Source organism: Podarcis bocagei, assembly GCF_964188305.1.
Source record: "Podarcis bocagei genome assembly, chromosome: 3".
NCBI lineage: Eukaryota > Metazoa > Chordata > Lepidosauria > Squamata > Lacertidae > Podarcis > Podarcis bocagei.
The window spans coordinates 52333881-52345960 of NC_138127.1; the positions used below are offsets into that span (position 1 = coordinate 52333881).

Here is a 12080-nt window from a genome sequence, read left to right on the forward strand (position 1 = left end):
TATTATTGATTACTCCAAGGGCAAATACGCAATGGCATTTCAATGACCTTCATCACTTTAATTTTCACAGTCCCCTGATCCAAATCGCATAATACCTTTTCTTAATATATTGGTGATTTTGATTTGCATAGAATATGTATGTGTTAGGACAGTCAGCTCCCAGTCTTCAGCAATGCCCTCTGAATATGAATAAGGTTTCTATTGCTCAGTGCATCATCCTCTCCGCTTTTAGCTCTGAAGAGAAAGCTAATATTTACAGAGATAGTTTTAAGTGTCACTCACAGCTTCGTCTGGGAGCATGTGAAATCATCACAGGGAAGGGAGCTTCTGAGCTGAACGGCCATGAAAAAAGCATCTATAGCAACAACATTACCAAACCTGGTGGCCTCCAGATGTTTTAGACTACAACTAACATCAGTCTCAGCCTTTATAGCCAATGGCTAGGGTTGTGGGGGCACCAGGTTGCAGATGCCTATCAGCATCTAGGATAAGTGAGTTTTAAGTCAGAGCACAGCAGGTTTACGCAGGATTTAGCTCACCAGCATCTTTCTTTTTGGACAGCTAAATATTGAACATGAATATATTATTTTGTGCAACTCCCACTTCCCTTAGTTACAACACCAGTCATCTGTTTCCTTTTAAGGACAGAATAGTAGTAACATAAGGCACGTTTCTGCTGCATGTTGATTAAAGAATTAATTAGGCTGGGGTACTGAATCTTTTTAGTGTGAGAGCTACATTCTTTTGTGGGTAACTTTCTGGGACCCAGATGCCAGTGATAGGTTGACCCAAAGCAGGGACCGGGGGGCGCTGTGGTCTAAACCACTGAGCCTCTTGGGCTTGCCAGTCAGAAGGTTGGCAGTTCAAACCCAGATGGGCAGGGTATAAATAAATTATTATTATGATTATGATTAATAATAATCCCTGTGAAGGAGTGAGCTCCCGTTGCTCTGTCCCAGCTCCTGCCAACCTAGAAGTTCAAAAACATACCAGTGCAATTAGATAAATAGATAATGCTGCGGTGGGAAGATAAACAGCGTTTCCGTGTGCTCTGGTTTCTGTCATGGTGTTCTGTTGCGCCAGAAGCAGTTTAGTCATGCTGGCCACATGACCCAGAAAGCGGAAACGCTGGCTCCCTCGGCCTGAAAGCGAGATGAGTGCTACAACCCCATAGTTGCCTTTGACTGGACTTAACCATCCAGGATCCTTTACCTTTTTACCCACCCACCACAGAAATCCACCCACCTACATGATAAAAGTAATTAAATACCACTCTTTTCCAATCTGAATGACATCCAAGTAACTATGCATAAGACTGCAGCTGTGCAGCCAACTTGTGTTGAAGTCTGACGGTTGTTTGTGATGTGATGCAACCAGGAGTTTTTCAGAGTGAGCAGATGCAATTATATCAACTAATGTTATCAGCTGTGATGGAAAGATGTAAATATGCTGGTTAAAGTATGTTTTTCAGGATTTTGAAGCATAAAACATTTGGAACATTGGGAACATTTAGAACACATGTGGCTGGATCACAATTGCCATCAAGTCACAGCCTGCAGGGCCAGGCATAAAAATGGAATCACATCTACTTTTAAGGACTGGTATGGCAAATGATCCTGTGAACTTCCCTGAGACCTGCAGGTGTAGGGCAGTATAATAATAATAATAATAATAATAATAATAATAATAATAATAATTGTTTCCAAAGAAAAAAATAATAGGTACCATATTTTTCGCCCTATAGGATGCACTTTTTCCCCTCCAAAAATGAAGGGGAAATGTGTGTGCATCCTATGGGGCGAATGCAGGCTTTCGCTGAAGCCTGGAGAGCGAGGGGGGTCGGTGCGCACCGACCCCTCTTGCTCTCCAGGCTTCAGGAAGCTATCCGCTAGCCATTGGAGACGCAGCTCTCCCACGGCTGGCGGAGAGCTTGCCTGCACCCAGAAGCTTGGGGTGCGCTGAGCTCAGCACGCCCCAAGCTTCAGGCTTCGCGCAGCCCTCCGCTAGCCGTGGGAGAGCTGCGCGAAGTCGCGCAGCTCTCCCACGGCTTGCGGATAGCAGCCTGTTCTGGGGGCTGGGGTCAGGGGAAGCTCGGGCTTCCCCCGCCCCAGCCCTGCACCTGGGGGGGAATAATTCCCCCCCTTTATTTCCCCCCCAAAAAACTAGGTGCATCCTATGGGCCGGTGCGTCCTATGGGGTGAAAAATACGGTATTTCCTACACCACTGTTGTTTAAAGTTGGCAATACTCAGCCACATCTTATGAATTCAAAGATAGATGTTTTTGCTTTTATACTTCCTCCTAAAATAATATCTTTGATAAAATGAAACAATCAATGTGTAATTATCTTACTTGTGTTAATTAAATCTCCTTTATGTTGCTTTTCTTTTTTAAAATTATTATTATGCTGTAACATTAACAACAATAAACAGTTCAAATGTTATGATGGTTGACCATTCTTTGTGTTAGGAAGTAGAGTCTCTCAAATGCTTCAGTTCAGGTTCATCTCTGGGTGTCTGTAATTATGGATCCTCCTGCCAAGCCCCAGAACTGTTGATGTGATCCACACAACTGTAAGGGATAAAGTGCATATACTGTACAGTCATGCCTCAGGTTATAGACGCTTCAGGTTTTGTGTTTTCGGGTTGTGCACCATGCCGAACCCAAAAGTACCGGAACAGGTTACTTCTAGGTTCTGGTGCTCGTGCATGCACAGAAGCGCTAAATCACGCTTTGCGCATGCGCAGAAGTGCTGAATCGCCACCTGCCTGTGCGCAGACGTAGCACTGCGGGTTGCGAACGTGCCTCCCGCACGGATCACGTTCGCAACCCAAGCGTCCACTGTAATCTTTGGCCAAAAGACAACTATTTTAGGAGGATTTCTGTAAGCGGACTTGAAAAAGAAAATCTCTTCAGACGTCATGTTTCTCTGTAATGGCTTGCTGAACAAGGAAGAATGTGAAAATGCTGCACTAAGGAGAACGTTGATTTTAACAACCATCCCAGCACAAACTATCTAGCCACAATAGCAAGCCCAATGTGAATCCATCGTGATATATAGCAAGATGTAAGTGCCACAGTGATAAATGATTTCCATACCATCAGAGAAATCTCCTGAAGAAGCATAAGCCTGCCTGCCATTAAAAATGTAGTCTCTCATTTTAAAAAAGGAAGAAGCTGCTGTGATGTCAATAATGAAGTATCTGGCACAGTTTAGACACAGTGAAATGAGGGCACCGGTAATTTTTGTTAAGGAGAGAGGAGGAATTCCTACCTGCATGTTGTAAACATCTTATATGCATACATATGGTTCCAAAACCAATTTTAAAATCATGACAGGCATGAGGCATAAATAACAGACATCAAATGCTAATTATTTCTGAAGTCTTAATGGAAAAGCTACACTGTTTCTCAGGACTAATCCTAGATATAGTGGCAGACCCTCCAAGGCTCCCTATTTTCCAGGGACAGTCCCGGATTTACAGAAGCCGACCCAGTTTCTGATTTGATCCCGGAATGTCCCTCTTTTCCTTAGGATGTCCCTATTTTCATTGGAGAAACATTGGAGGGTATGGAGTCATCCAGCCCCCAAGCCATCTAAGGCAGCCCTGTATGGGGAAGATTGTAACGTTTAATGTTTTATTATCTTTTTCTATATGCTGTTGAAGAGTATGTAGTGGGTTTTTCTGGTTATTTCTTGTGAAAAGTTTATGGAATTTGATGTAACTTTTAATTACTTAAATCACATTGAGACTTATGTGGAAGACAATTCATAAATTTAAACAAGTAAAATAAAATTCGCATCATTTAATTTATCTTTTTAAATTACAGGCAAGGCCATATAGAATTTACTGGACCAAAAATGCAGCTGTGGTGTTATCTCTAGACCACTAGGTGGCACAATTACTCTGCTTGAAATGTGCACTCTTTAACCTAGTTTATGACCTATCAAGCCAAATACAGCCCATCAACTAGGAATTATGACATGCCTAGTGCTTGACAACCATCCAGTTTTTGTGTGTGTGTTTTTTACGATTCCTAGGCAGGCACAAAACAGGAGCTTTATGAAGTCCTATTCATAGGAGGGCACCATAAACAGGTAAGCTACTCTTTTCAGCTTGGTAAACCGCAAGTTGTACAGGTCTGCTTTAGATAAGCCAAGGCATTGTTTTGCTGTTACTTTTTCTAGGACTTTCTTTATTGTTTGGTGGTTTGGCAACAAAGTGAATGTAATTCCAGGAAATCATGCTTAATATTTCCAAGTGAACCACACAGAACTATTTATATTATAATCCTTTCCTTGTTGTTTATTTTGCAAAAGGAGGGTGTTGACTATCACTTCCTATATGGTTTGTTTATCATTTTGATTGTATCCTATGCTCCCTTGCTTATACTTTTCATTTGCAAAGTATTCTTATGCTAGTGAATGAGACTTTATATGTGAAGTTGAATCAGCAACCACTTTCACGTGGTTGTCAGTGGGTGTTACAGATTTACAATTAGAAGGAAATGAGACCTAGACTTTTTACTTCAAGTTAAACTCCATTCCTGTAAACCAGACACAGGCAAACTCGGCCCTCCAGATGTTTTGGGACTACAACTCCCATCATCCCTGACCACTGGTCCTGTTAGCTAGGGATGATGGGAGTTGTAGTCCCAAAACATCTGGAGGGCAGTTTGCCTATGCCTGCTATAAACCATGTCTGTCTGAGAAGCAGGCTAACATGAGAAAGACTGATCTAACTCCCTAATCAGTTTTGAAGTTTGTATTATATTTCTGGCTTGAGCGTTTTATCTAACATTTATTTAGGAGGCGTTGCATCATTGTTGCAAAAGCTGGGCTGCTATTTTGAGGCAGAACTTACTGCAAGAACTCAGCTCCCCCACCTGTTATTAAACATAATTAGCATCCAGGTAACATGAGCTTTGCAAAGGTGTTAGAACTGAAAAAACAGAGTAGAACAACTGTGAATGCTGGAAAAGGGATTTTACTGAGGGAACCTCTGTCTGATCCAACAGAGCTCTTCTTTTGTTCTTATCCCTCTCCCCAATAAACATATAAAGTGTTCATCATCGAAATATACACACCAATCCCAATCATACTGCTTTTACAATTGCAGAAAATCAATGCATAATTGCTCAGGATACATGTGAACTTAGCCACACTTAGCAGTCTAGAATGGCAAAGAGAGATTCCGGGTGGTTCCCAAACAGATGTGGAATTCCTGGTCATGTTGTTGACCAACTCCCAGCAGGAAGGAAGTACTTTTTCAAGGTCTGGCCCAGTATTCAATGCCAGCCGCAAGAGAGAAAAAGCAAATGCTAGATGGGTGTTGAAAACAAACAATCAAGTGATGAATTCATTCTTGTATCATTTGCCAGGGCAAGTAATTATGAACAGACCATGTCTAATAAGCACACACTAACAAAACCTATTGCCATAGATAGAATGATATAAAATGTGGGGGTTTTCCCCAGTTGAGATGAAACAAGAATATGTCCAGGACTAGGTGCTGTTTCCTATGTTACATTTTGTACACAGAATGCCCTGCAATACCTTTTTGTTCTTACCACCTGGAACAATTGGGTGTTGTCAGGGGTTCAGAGACAGAGGCACAGGTGAGGGAGGAGACGGAGAGCGACGAGGAAGAATCCCAGGACAGTGAGGAAGAGGATGACAATGACTTGAGATCTTCCATGAGTCTCTCAAGTGAATCGGAGGATTCTCAGGAGGGGGCGCCCCTAGTCAGGACAAGGGGGGTCACAGGGGGGACCTGCCAGGAGCAGGGAAGCAGCAGGGAAACCCCGAGCGGGAGTGGGAGATCGGGGCCGGCTTCCCAGCAGGAACGAAAGGAAGAGAGGGGGGTTCCCAGTGTGACACACGGAGCGGAGCAGGAAAGAGACAAGGGAAGGAGATCTGGGGAGAAAGTCCTGGCGGAAGAGGCGGAGAGTAGTACAGGGAGTAGTGTAAGTGTCAAAAGGAAGGTCAGGGGTAGCGAGCGAGCGCCAAGTTCAAATGTGGAGGCGCGCGAAAATGGAGAAAGCCCGGAGGAGGAGCCCAGCCCCAAAGCACGAAGGAGGGGGGAACAGGCATCTCAGGAATCCGCTTCAGGAGAGAGCAGGAGGGAAGGAACCCAGGGGGGCAGAAAGACCCTGCGGAAAAGGAAAGACAGGAAGAGGTGGTCTAGCACAAGCCTCTTAAGTTGGTGCAGGGGCGGGACCGATTCAGAGGGGACTTCAAATGTCTAACGTTAGAGACTCGGGGCTGCGCGCCTCGGTTGTGGAATCAATAATGAACTGCAATAAACATCCTTGTATATAAGAAGAGCTTGGCGTTGGTCTTTTGTGAGCTGAGACCTGAGGCAGCCCCTGACAGGTGTCATCAAATTTGGCTACCTCATGGTTCACCCCTGTCATTCACGAGCAAGTTGCAAACCACCATTCCTAATATAGTGCCACTCCTTGGGGGAAACCCCCCCCAACTTCTTACACCCTTCCATTATGAGAAATGTCCATTTCCCCATTCTCTCTGCTTCTTGTTGTTTAACCAGGTGTTGATCCATAACAGAACCTGTCCTCGTTTCCCATGGCTGCTACATTTACTGTGGAGCATTTCCTCTCTTTTAAAGTAAAATGTGAGGCCACTGAGCTTTATTGCCAATTGTCCACTGGTGTTATCTGTTGAATTGGATTGCAGTTTGGTCCCTGTATCCAAGCGGTGCAACAAGACTTGCATCTTGTAGCGGGCCCAGTACACCACTTAAGTCCAGGATCACCTCTCATCTGCTCAGTTTAATAACAAATGATACAGTCATTTTAAGGACCTAGAAATTTTACAGTGCAGGGATACACACTTAGTCTATGTGAGGGTAATTGGACTTACCTATTACTACATCTCGTTCTTTTGATGCCTCCTTGGTTTCATTTTCCATCTCAACACCATCCTGTCATTATATCAGAAGGGCAATAATGCAGTCCCCTTACAAAATTACTCTCGGAGTCCAGTGTTGCCATCCACTGCTGTTTTGTGGAACTTCTGTCTTGTTGGACTCTATGTCCTCTTTGATATCCAGAGCAACTTTCTATCGCGTTTGTATCCAGAGACAACCGCGTCCAGCAGTTTCCACCAGATTTCCATTCCATTCCACCAGGTTTCCGTTACGCCCACTATAACTGTGCTCTTAAACAAAAACAAAAAAACCAGAACAAAAACCCAAGCTTTTCTGCTTGCTCATCTTGGCTCAGAGATTTACAGCAACAGCATAAAAAACAAATATACATGTTGTCTCTTCAAAAATGCCTCTGCAATGGGCATTTTTTCCTATGGGGCTCTGGCCTCTTTGGACTGCTATCATGTCCCTTTGCATTTTCATTGCCTTGCATTTTCATTTTCATTGCCTCTCCCACATTTGGACAATCATAAGCATCTTCACCCACATCCTTTGGGGATGATTTATCCTGAACAAGACACTCCTCAGCTCCCGTTGACCTTTCACCCAGCAGTGAAAATGGGAGAGAGCCAACAGGAGCAAGGAGGTACGGGGAGGGGAGGAGTGAATCATTACCTGCTGCACACCAGGAGTTATCCAGTAGTAAAACCTGCAGGTGCAAATACAGTGGTACCTTGCGTTACATACGCTTCAGGTTACAGACTCCACTAACCCAGAAATAGTACCTCGGGTTAAGAACTTTGCTTCAGGAATTGTTTGTAGATCTGGATCTTCTTTCTCCATACCTCTGTGCTAAAACATGGTGTGGAGGAACTGCCCTCCCAAAATTCCACCCTTGCACACAGTGCTATTTGAGTGTAGCAGCCTGAGTTGTCAATATTGTGGCCGTCTGCAACAGTACACAGTGAGAGGGCTCATTTGAACCCGGACTTTCTAAGTGCAAGTTGTCTTACTCAAAGGCTCTACTTCAAATAAATGGTATCTTGTGGACACAGCACAGCTATCAGATCCACAGCTTTCCTGACACCATCCATATGTTTAAGTCACATGGGATCTCAAGGGTGATTCAGAAGCATTTAGAGATTTCTTCCAATTGGTGGATTTTATATTATTTGGCATCAGTGAAAAAGGTTGGCAAGGGGAAGTTTTGTGCGATGCCAGCTGCTTGGCAGAGGATGAAACGATGCACAAAATGTTTAATTACTCCCCAGATCCCCAGAGACTGAATGTTCTTGGAGGGTTTTTAATCCAAAAGGGGGAGAGGAAAAGTGGAGGGTGGGAGATCAAGGGTGGCCAGAAAACAGCATTTGTTTGTTTTTGAGTTCTTAGGTTTCAGATCAGCCCATTTAATACTGGTAAATTCCACAACCTTCTGTATGATTTAATGGTTGTCCTTCCTGGTATTTTATGACATCCACCCTCCCCCAAGGAGCCATGCAGTGTGAATAAGGACTATGTCTCCATTTATGCTGATTGGCTGGAAATAGATCCTCTGGGGAAAGGAACGGAGGGGATGCAGATTTATAGAGAACGGAACAAAGAACAGGTCTGTCTCCTTAACACAAGACACCTCCTGCCTAAGTGTATTTTCCCCACCTCCCAACACACATACACTTCTCCTGTGTACCATATGGAAAGCTTGTTCTTCATTTCTTACTCCACTACACATTTTGCCACCCTTATTCTTTCTAATGGGTGGAACCTGTGGGTTGCTGGCTTCTGTCTATTCCAAAGTGCATAAATTCAAGGTAAAGTGAAATAAAATAACTGGAGGAGCTCAACGTCACATTCTTATGATTGTTCGACCAGCAAAAGCTTTTGGGCTTGCCAGCAGAATGACCACCCTTCTCCTGCTCCTGTGTGCTATCTCAGGTTTTCCTGACCACCCCCCAAGCCAATTCTGGGAATGCAGGGAGCACCATGGGGGAGGTGAGGGAGGAAACCTCCATTGTGCAAGTGGAAGTCCTTGTGCAGAGCTTCCTCTGATGGGACTTATCAGTTGAAGCTTGCCCCTGAAACTAGACCAACTCATTGCTAGTAAAAAACACACACCATGGCTGTCCTCTTCATTGCCTCTGCATGGGCACTGTCCCATGCCATGATTCTAAATAAGTAAAAAATGAACACAGCATCCCAGCAATGGGGTCAAACTTATGTGAAATATTCTCAGAGTCCTGTAGTGATTTCATGCTCTTTATTGCAGCTTGTAAAACGGTGATTGAGTTGCCCTCCAAACCTCAGGCTTTTATATACATTATTTACACAACGGGTCCCATCTGATTGGCTGATTCTGCTTCCCTCCTGGAGCCTGTTTGGTCTTTTCCTGCAGGCCAATCAGTTGTTGCATTCTACGATCCTACCAGCCTAATAGGCTGATTAACTTCCTCCTGGAGCCTGATTGGTCTTTTCCTGCAGGCCAATCAGTTGTTGCATTCTAGGATCCTACTTGCCTATTTTTCTAGGATCTAAGCTTAGTACATAACATTATGCCTGCATTGTTAATAGGAGCCTTTCAGGATAAAGAAAATTGTAACAATTATATTTATGGTTCGTCCCCCCCCCAGACCAGGTAGCTAGTTTCTTAGAGCAGTCTTTGCCCCTTTGCTCTGGTCCGAAGGGTGTGTGTGTGGATTGAGTGGGGATACCCCTCTGCCTGTCCATGCTGGCCTCCAATGCCCACCACCTGCGGAGAGACAGTAGCATCAGTCCATCGACACAGACCGCCCCCTTCTACCCTCCAAAGGCGTGGGTGGGTGAGAGTCACTGGCAGGATCCTCAAAATGGGGCATTCCAAGGATGGTGAGTGGCTGAGCTGGCTCAGATCCATTGGATCCCAAGCCAACCCCACTGCTGTCAGGTGATGGCATTAAGACAGATATGGGTCCAAAGGGAAAAATTATAATTTATCTTAAAAACCAGTGTAAACAGATAAAATCTGTAGGACTGGAATAACCCTTGTAGTTTAATGGTGAATTTTGGGCATAATGGAGGTGTAAAAGACTTGGATTATCATAAAAGATGCAGGAGGAAATGATTAACAATAGGACCCACAAAGGGGAGGAGGGAAGTCCAAGAGATTCCTTGGAATCTTGTTTTTATGTTGTATGTTGAATATGTGATTGTAAAACTTTAATCTGAGAAACCAAATAAATAAATAAATAAATAAAATAAAATAATAAAGATTTGGGTCCAATCCGACTGTTCACAGCAGCCCCACCTGGCATCAGCTGAAGTTAGGATTGCTCCCTAAATTCCGTTGCTTTAAGTCCTCAAAACACTTATAAACTAAAAAACCAGATGGAAACATTAATACAAATCATTTGAACCATGTTTAACATATTGCATTACATTTAAGATCAGGGCTTCCCTCACATCAGCAACAGCTTTTTGAAAAATGGATTTAAAACTGCACATTAAAGAGCAGCCTTTGTACTACCAAGGCTATGATATCACAATACACTGATGGCTTTTATGAGTGGGAACCTTAAAAGGGGAACCTGAAAAAGAAAGCGGTGAAGTCATCCAGATACACGAACTGCTTGCACTTCCACCAATTCAAATCTAGCCAAGTGAAGAACTCTGCAGGTCCTGTTTTAAGAGATGAAAAGAAACAATCTGCTTAACGGTCTGTGTGACTAACGGCACAACCAATGGGAAGGAAGCTGGTCATTTGGTTCCTTTCAGCTGATTTATGACTAATGTGGAAGCGAGTGACAGAATACATTAAATATAAACAGTTGTACGCCACAGGCGCTGCCAACAGAGACTCTACGGGACAGGAAAAGAGCAGCACACAAAGGCGAGCGAGGAACATAGGAAGCTGATTCGTACGGAGCCAGACCAGTGTTGTCCACACACTTGCTGGTAGCAAATCTCCAGGATTTCAGCCAGAAGTCTCTCCCAGACCTATTTGGAGACGCCACAGATTGAAGCTGAGACCTTTTGCATGCAAAGCAGATGGTCTTCCACTGAACTGGGGCCCTTCCTCAATTCAATCTTGTACACGCTTAATTGGGAGTAGGTCCCATTGAACTCAATGTCATTCATTTTGAATAAGTGTGCTTAGATTTGCACTGAAAATAGACATTGCGGGTACATTTTTATTTGGCTCCTTTCTCCCAGTCAAGTTCCTCTTTCGTTGTTGGCTTGGAACCTGTAGCTAGGTCAGGCTTGCAAACACTCCCCTTAGCTGTCTCATCCCTGTAGTGTAGCTTATTGGCAGCGAAGTGGTTAAGACATATCTGTGGCAACATTAATAATGATACTATGCCAGGGTGGCACTGTGGTCTAAACCACAGAGCCTAGGGCTTGCCGATCAGAAGGTTGGCGGTTTGAATCCCCGCGACGGGGTGAGCTCCCATTGCTTGGTCCCTGCTCCTGCCCACCTAGCAGTTTGAAAGCACATCAAAGTGCAAGGAGATAAATAGGTACCGCTCTGGCGGGAAGGTAAACAGCGTTTCCGTGTGCTGCTCTGGTTTGCCAGAAGCGGCTTAGTCATGCTGGCCACATGACCTGGAAACTGTACGCCGGCTCCCTCGGCCAATAAAGTGAGATGAGCGCCCCAACCCTAGAGTCGTCTGCGACTGGACCTAACGGTCAGGGGTCCCTTTACCCTTTACCTTTATGCCAATGTATCAGCCTGCTCTTGACAATGTCATGTCCTCAAGTTTTCACTAATTCGCTTCATTCATCTTCACAACAATCCAGTGATTCGGGGGTAGTAAATCACAGTTAAAACAACTGAAATATTAATCAAATGATTTCCCCCCATATTGATTTGGAAGTATGACTCTTGTATTTGCTTTTCTCAATGTGCAGGTTAGTAATGAACGAGGAACAGGGTTGACGTGAATCCTGCACTCTAGAGGACAGTGTCTGAAGAGTAGCCAGAGAACAGTCCTTTATTTGAAAGGTTGTCTGTTCGGCTTAAAGGGGGGGGGGGAACCCTGTAAGAATGGATTGCAGATGCCTTGACGTTGCTCATCAACAGCTAGTACCTGCCCAAAAGACTGGAGAGCATATAGGCAATTTGGTCACAGGCTTCTCCACTATGGTAAAATATATTTACCGTATTTTTCGCTCTATAACACGCACCTGACCATAACACGCACATCGTTTTTAGAGGAGGAAA

General features: G+C 44.1%; 1 long non-coding RNA gene across 1 annotated transcript in view; it reads right to left on the reverse strand.

Moving 5' to 3' along the window:
- The window catches only part of LOC308583372, a 444074-nt gene that overhangs the window by 198400 nt on the left and 233594 nt on the right, over positions 1 to 12080 (reverse strand). The window lies entirely within an intron of this gene.